The 8466-nt window shown below is 32.9% G+C and overlaps 1 protein-coding gene across 2 annotated transcripts in view; it reads right to left on the bottom strand.

The window, feature by feature from the left end:
• The window catches only part of LOC111086691 (slit homolog 2 protein-like), a 220077-nt gene that overhangs the window by 16761 nt on the left and 194850 nt on the right, over positions 1-8466 (bottom strand). The window lies entirely within an intron of this gene.

Here is an 8466-nt window from a genome sequence, read left to right as displayed (position 1 = left end):
CAATAGTTTGATATTATCTTTTGTTGTGATGATACAATGGTTTGATATTATCTTTTGTTGTGATGATACAATGGTTTGATATTATCTTTTGTTGTGATGATACAATGGTTTGATATTATCTTTTGTTTCAATGATGCAATGGTTTGATATTATCTTTTGTTTCGATGATGCAATGGTTTGATATTCTCTTTTGTTGTGATGATACAATGTATTGATATTATCTTTGTTGTGATGATACAATATATTGATATTCTTTTTTGTTGTGGTGACACAATGGTTTGATATTATATTTTGTTGTGATGATACAATGATTTGATATTCTCATATGCTTTGATGACATTGGTTTAATATGTTCCTTTGTTGTGTTGATATCACAGTTAGATATATTCTTTTGTTGTGTTGATACCACGGATAGATACGTTTCTTTGTTGTGTTGATACCACGGATAGATACGTTTCTTTGTTGCGATGATACAATGATTTCATATTCTCTTTTTTGTTGTGATGATAAAACGTTTTGATGTATTCCTTTGTTGTGATGGCAATGGTTTGAAGAGTGCCAGTTAATATTCCGTCTTCCTTCCTGTTAAGCAATATCTACTGTATTCATCCTGATAAAGGAAGTATCAATAACAGATATTGTATTCTTCCTGATAAAGGAAGTATCAATAACAACTATTGTATTCCTCCTGATAAAGGAAGTATTAATAACAACTACTGTATCCTCCTGGTAAAGGAAGTATCAATAACAACGGTTGTATCCTCCTTATAAAGGAAACATCTAGAAACTCTACTGCTTTCCTTTTTAAGACAAGTGTTAATAAACATGACTATGTTTTTCTGTTAAACCAAAAACCACTGTAATCCTCCTGATAAGAGAAGTAGGTAGTGATAAAAGCTACTGTATTTTTCTGATAAGAGTAGGAACAACTGAGACATTCACTTTTCTACCGTAACAGCAAGTGTAAAGTTATATGAGGATCCTTATCAACAAATCGAATAGTGAGGGCTAAGTAAGAACACGCTAAGTACCATGACTTTCTTAAAGTTTGAGTGATTATTACAATGGTACTCTTTTCTTGTGAGACCTCTCATCTTTGCTATCTTAAAAGAAGAAAAAAAGAGGACAAAAACGTTGAGAACTGCGGGGATGAGTTTGCAAATTTGAATAAGACTAACTCCAAATTAGCGAATTAAGTCCAGTGTGTTCTTCCTCTCCATCATAATTTACATATCAATAGTTTTCGTTAAGAACGATAACCCGCGAACACCCACAGATCTGCAAATAAGGAGAGGGGACAAAAACTGTTAACTTATGTTGAACAGTGACTTATTCGGAGTTTTAGGAGCAGCGCAAGCGCAATAAACATTTCTTCTGACGCCATCTTTAATGTTACTACTGCTATGTGTTATTGCCGTGATTATAATGCTAACTGTTTAAATGAAATAAAGTAACTGAAAGTAATAGTTAAAAGAACATTACGAATACTCATAACCTTAGAATCAATGATGAAGTTTATGGAACTTATCGGCTATTAAACATTCTTCTAAACTATTTATTACACAGATTGTTTGTTGGTCCATAACATTGTTCGTTACACGGCCTTTAATAGCACACGAGTCACGTAAAAATATCATCACTATTGGAGTTAATCACTTTAATTACAGCCATGATCCCTATATATCTTACATAGTGGTTTCGGTCAGTTTTTTTACAATGAGTGTCATAATAGGTAAATAATTAAAGATCAAATTAGTCAGTATGATGTAATATGTGAACCCTACCGACAATGAACGGTATACAAACAAGTCAGTAACTTGAGTGTTAAAATGTAGTTCAGACAGTAGTTTTCACAATGTCAAATAACTCTCTGAATTCGCCCCCCCCTCCTGGTAAGACAGCGATAAGTTTATGGACTTACAACACTAAAATTTGGGCTTCGATTCCCCGCGGTGGACACAGCAGATAGTCCAATGTGGCTTTGCTCTAAAACAAACAAAATGAATTCGTCCAATAGAAAAATTAGAAAGAAAAAAAAAACAATCCCTATTGAGTTATACTCTAAAACAAACAAACCTATTTGTCCAATAGAAAAAATTAGAAATCAAAAAGACTAATTCCTATTGAGTTATACTCTAAAATAAACAAACTAAATTCGTCCAATAGAAAAATTAGAAAGAAAAAAAGACCAATCCCTATTGAGTTATACTCTAAAACAAACAAACTGAATTCGTCTAGTAGAAAAATTAGAAAGAAAAAAGACCAATCCCTTTTGAGTTATACTCTAAAACAAGCAAACTAAATTCGTCCAATAGAAAAATTAGAAAGAAAAAAAAAGACCAATCTCTATTGAGTTATACTCTAAAACAAATAAACTGAATTCGTCCAATAGAAAAATTAGAAAGAAAAAAGACCAATCCCTATTGAGTTATACTCTAAAACAAACAAACTGAATTCGTCCAATAGAAAAATTAGAAAGAAAGAAAAAAAGACCAATCTCTATTGAGTTATACTCTTTTTACATATAACTCAGGTTCAGGATGAGATAGAAAATGTCGATTCTTGAAGATTATTAAACATTCTTGCAAGTTAATTTAACAAATTTGTTTACTTAAGAAACTTAGAATCCCCTGTTGCTATCTTTTTCTTGATACTTTGATCTAGTTTTAGGCATTACACATTATTAAACTGAACTAACCGCGTATATTTGTTATTGCATATAGCTATATACGATTAAAAAAGAAATAGACGTAACCAAGCAACAAGCCTCCAGCAACCAGTACTAACACATACTTTGTGTTACTTGTACACTGCCGAAAAAAAGGGGGGTGAGTCTAGCAATGATTTTAATTGGGAATGGCTCTGGCCAATTTATATTAAATTCACCGAGGGGTTGAATATATATTGAAAGAAATATTTCAGTAAATGATCGTGTCTGATTGGATCAGCTTTGTATCTTCGTTTAAAATTAACACCATTGTTGTGAAACACCCACATATCTAGATTTTCCCCTCCATACTGTTTTCGGGACCGTCAGCATAGTTCGGTGAACAAATTAATGAAAATGAAAAACATAGTTTGTGTATTTTGAATTTCGCGCAAAGCTACACGAGGGCTATCAGCGCTAGCCAACCCTAATTTAGCAGTGAAAGAGTAGAAGGAAAGCAGCTAGTTAGCACCACCCACCGCCAACTCTTGGCATACTCCTTTACCAACGAATAGTGGAATTGATCGTCACATAATAACGCCCCCACGGCTGAAAGAGCGAGTATGTTTGGTGGGATGGGGATTCGAACCCGCGACCCTCAGATTACGAGTCGAGCGCTCTAACCAGCTGGCCAAAATCTTAGTTTCTTAATGCTGATGTTTTTTTTTTTTATCTAGGCAGATTTACAACATATTTACAACAGATTTGCATAAATTAGTTTCAGAATGAACTTTGAAAAGTCTCGAAATATTTTTCTATTATTGAGAAAAACGGCGTATACCTAAAAGTATGTTATATATATATACATATGGTTTGATAGGCCTTAAAATTATGTCTAGAAATGCCATACTGACAAGTCTAAAAACAGGATTGACAATACCATTTAAGAAAACTATGGTGATAAAACAAATCAGAAATCGGAGAAAACAAACCCCTTGTGTTGGAAAACAGTAACGATCTGAAGAATAAAAATAAAATGTGAGACTCACATAGATAAAAAACAAAAAACATTGATTTGTTTTCTGTCAATAAAGGCGAAGATTTAGAAGTTGGTCGATAGGCGTTGATACTTAGGTTACCAAATACAAGCAGCAGGAGAAGGAAACTCTGAACGTTATTTATTTCGAATGTTGGGCTAAACATTCTACAACATTCCTGTACTTTGTTGCTGTCTTGACTGGAGTTAATGTACGTCACTCATTTAACAACTTTAACTCATTACTCTCTTGAGCCACACTTCGTTCATACTCCATCCAACAGCAAAAACAGCGCAGGCATGTGATAGGCAGTGTTTATCTGTGTGTGGCAGTGTTTATCTGTGTGTTAACACTATAGGCAGTGTTTATCTTTGTGTTAAGACTATAGATTTCATTCGAAAGTTTATGAATTTTTCTTAGGATGGTCAAGAACTTCGTGATAGACAGTGTTTATCTGTCTGTTAACACTATACGTGCCGCACGGAAGTTAACCAATTTTCATAGTTTAAGCTAAAACTAGTTGCTTAGATTTGTTTTAACACTATCAACTGCCTGTCTCATTGGCTTATAACTCAAACAGTTTCTAAGTAAACATTTATACTATCACCTGTTCATTATCCTAAGAATTAAGTTGATATAATCAACACGGAATCAACTCCAGTAAATAGCTTTACTATCACATGTTCATTATCCTAAGAATTAAGTTGATATAATCAACACGGAATCAACTCCAGTAAATATCTATACTATCACCTGTTCATTATCCTAAGAATTAAGTTGATATAATCAACACGAAATCAGCTCCAGTAAATATCTATACTATCACCTGTTCATTATCCTAAGAAATCTGGAGTTGATTCCGTGTTGATTATATCAACTTAATTTTTAGGATAATGAACAGGTGATAGTATAGATATTTACTGGAGTTGATTCCGTGTTGATTATATCAACTTTAAATATCTATACTATCACCTGTTCATTATCCTAAGAATTAAGTTGATATAATCAACACGGAATCAAATCCAGTAAATAGCTATACCATCACCTGTTGATTATCCTAAGAATTAAGTTGATATAATCAACACGGTATCAACTCCAGTAAATATCTATATTATCACCTGTTCATTATCCTAAGAATTAAGTTGATATAATCAACACGGTATCAACTCCAGTAAATATCTATATTATCACCTGTTCATTATCCTAAGAATTAAGTTGATATAATCAACACGGAATCAACTCCAGTAAATATCTATACTATCACCTGTTAATTATCCTAAGAATTAAGTTGATATAATCAACACGGAATCAACTCCAGTAAATATCTATATTATCACCTGTTCATTATCCTAAGAATTAAGTTGATATAATCAACACTAAATCTTCGAGTTCGTTTTATATTTCAACGAACGAAACTCGATATTCAGCGTTATAATCCTTAAGCTTACTGCTAACCCACCAGGGGGCGGGACTTTTGAGAAGAAATTGGTTGATATGTTTTCTTCATTTGCTTGTTTACTCTTTAAGTAAAATAACAGGGAAAGCTTTCCCAGTGGTTAATGAATTCCCGAGATAAAGAAGTAAAAGGGAAATGCAAGGATGTGTTACGAGTAAAACTGATGTGTTTTACTACATCATTCAGAGTGACAGACGCTGATAAGTTTTTCAGCTTTGTATGTGTAGTAAGACTAAATCACTTTTCTCAGGCTTAATATATTAGTGTATTTGCATGTGAGTATTTCGTGATTTCATTGTTATTCCGTATTTGTTATAAGTCCCATTGTTACGTTGACGAATGAGATAATTTCCCACTGAGTAAAGGGCATATGTGAAATGAATGAAAAACAGTTTTTTTTTTTTTGCTCATCTGCGAGAGAAACGAGAGGGCGCTGTATAGCCAGTTTAAGACTTCCACATCCAATAAATATGTGGTACGTCATTTATACTATATAAAAAAACGTTCAGTGACGCTCATTCGCATATATAGGTGATCGTAGTTTATCTTGTGTTCTCTTATCCCTGTCACCCCACATATTTCTTCCCGAGGGTGGTATAACCTTCAGGGGCAAGTCAACTAGTAGATTAAACGCTAGATAGCGCTTTAATCTTTCCAAAAATATCGAAAACGACGATCAATTTTGTAACACGACTTGAACGTTAAGAATCTAATTAACTTGGCTTTTAGAAGTCTAAACCTTCCGGACTTCTATGTAAATAAAGAAAAAAATCCACAGGCTGCAGCGTCGAAATCTAAAATACGAGTCTGATAATGTAAAGAAGGATTGATATTCTAGAAGAGGATCCCACCCTAAAAGCAAAGTGTGTGGGTAGAAAATTCCTGGTGTTCGAACCTTTACAGCTTATAACAGATCTCTAAAAATCTGAAAAAATAACACACGGTTTTCAACGAATTTTGGGAAAATACGTAGATATATAGTTTATGTACACACACACACACACACACAGTTATACATATATAACTATACGCATACTTATTTCTACGGACTTGTAATGGTATATATGCATGTTCCGTTATTTATATTCGTTTTTGGCGTGTTTTAATGTTTTTACTGGCTTAAATTAATTACGTAGTTCATAAATAAACTTGCAACTCCTTGAATGTGCAAGAAATAATAATAAAATATCACTAATTACACTGAACTGGGGAAGTTAAAAATATCACTAATTACACTGAACTGGGGAATTTAAAAATAGCACTAATTACATTGGACTGTGGATAAAAAAATAGCACTAATTACATTGGACTGGGGAATTTAAAAAGGGGAATTTAAAAATAACACTAATTATACTGGAATGGGGATAAAAAGTAGCACTAATTATACTGGAATGGGGATAAAAAAATAGCACTAATTATACTGGCTGGACTGGGGATAAAAATAGCACTAATTACACTGCACTGTGGATAAAAAAATAGCACTAATTTCACTAGACTGGGAATTTAAAATAGCACTAATCACACTGGACTGATAATTTAAAATAGCACTAATCACACTGGACTGGAGATAATAAAATCATCAAATCCAATCTTAAAAGCATAATTTTTGAATTTTTGTGTATTTGTTCTAAATTTTTTCTTCATTTTCAACTTTGGCAAGGCTCAAAGCGGAGAAGAGGAGTGGTAGTAAGTCTTTTTTCTAAACCTAACTGACAGCCTACTCTGTTAAATAAACACAGAATGTTTATAACATACTGAAATGTATTTAATACAGTCTTTGAGTCAATAACGCATACGTAGAGGCGCAATGTTAGCTCCAAAATATCAACGTCGTTGAATCAATTATTTAATAATTAGTCCAGTTTAAATTCATGAACTGTAACACGTTCTATATCAGCCGCTTTATTACTGAACGTGACTCTTAGGTCTACGCATGAGTGCTTAATTTGTGGATTTAACTTGGAAACGTTCCATCCACGTCCACTCGAGTTAACACAAGAACTTTCCATTACCATTCTGTAAACGAAAATTAGTGTATTATTCTTAGTGGATGCCAAGAAGGTTTTTGATGCTGCAGGGTATAACGCTAACGCGCTTTTGAAAGCGTGTTCCCTATTGAAAATACACACACATAAAAAAAAAAAACGAGAGAGAGAGAGGGGGGGTAATTGATCACGGCTCAATGTTCTTCTGATGCAGCACTAATGAGAAACGCATTAAGAACCAAACTAAAACCCAAAGGACCGAAACAGAGATAACATAAGTATCTTCGCTACCTTACTGAAGTGTCTTACAAAGAATAAAAGTTCCTGAAATATCCCAGATGTTTACATCATTGAGTTATATTTAATTACGTAGTTACTGTTCTAGGATAATAGGATTGTATCACTATTATGTTAATGTAATTACGTAGTTACTGTTCTAGGATAATAGGGTTGTGTCACTATTATGTTAATTTAATTACGTAGTTACTGTTCTAGGATAATAGGGTGTGGCACTATTATGTTAATTTAATTACGTAGTTACTGTTCTAGGATAATAGGGTGTGTCACTATTATGTTAATTTAATTACGTAGTTACTGTTCTAGGATAATAGGGTGTGTCACTATTATGTTTATTTAATTACGCAGTTACTGTTCCAGGATAATAGGGAGTACCAATGTAGTTACTATTCTAGAGTGAAAGGGCGTATCAGTGTTAAATTGATTTAATTACGTAGTTACTATTCTAGAGTGAAAGGGCGTATCAGTGTTAAGTTGATTTAATTAGGTAGTTACTATTCTAGAGTGAAAGGGCGTATCAGTGTTAAGTTGATTTAATTACGTAGTTACTATTCTAGAGTGAAAGGGTGTGTCAATGTTATGTTGAAGTAATTAGGTAGTTACTATTCTAGAGTGAAAGGGCGTATCAGTGTTAAGTTGATTTAATTACGTAGTTACTATTCTAGAGTGAATGCCGTATCAGTGTTAAGTTCATTCCTCTATATTTCTTTTAATTTTAATTTAAAAATATGTTATATGGATTATACATCTTAGAAAACAGAAAACAGAAAAGTGATCTTGACCTAAACGTTTTTTTTTCTTGCATCAATACTTAATACACGATGTTTTTCAAACTTCATTGTGTGAAATTTTCTCCTGAAATTAAGAAGAGTTTCAACAACTTTAATTCTCTAACAAATACGCAAAATAAGATAAGCAAATAATAATTTTCAATTACAACCTTGCACCAGCTTATATAATATCTTCTGGTTGCTTCCTACAATTGACTAATTCAGAAATTAATTTTAAAACAAGAAGAAGAAGAAGAAGGTGAAACTATTTAAA

The sequence above is a fragment of the Limulus polyphemus genome, unplaced genomic scaffold (assembly GCF_000517525.1).
Source record: "Limulus polyphemus unplaced genomic scaffold, Limulus_polyphemus-2.1.2 Scaffold1327, whole genome shotgun sequence".
Taxonomy (NCBI): domain Eukaryota; kingdom Metazoa; phylum Arthropoda; class Merostomata; order Xiphosura; family Limulidae; genus Limulus; species Limulus polyphemus.
Note: the sequence above shows the minus strand (reverse complement) of the source record. Positions and strands in the feature narration are given on the sequence as shown.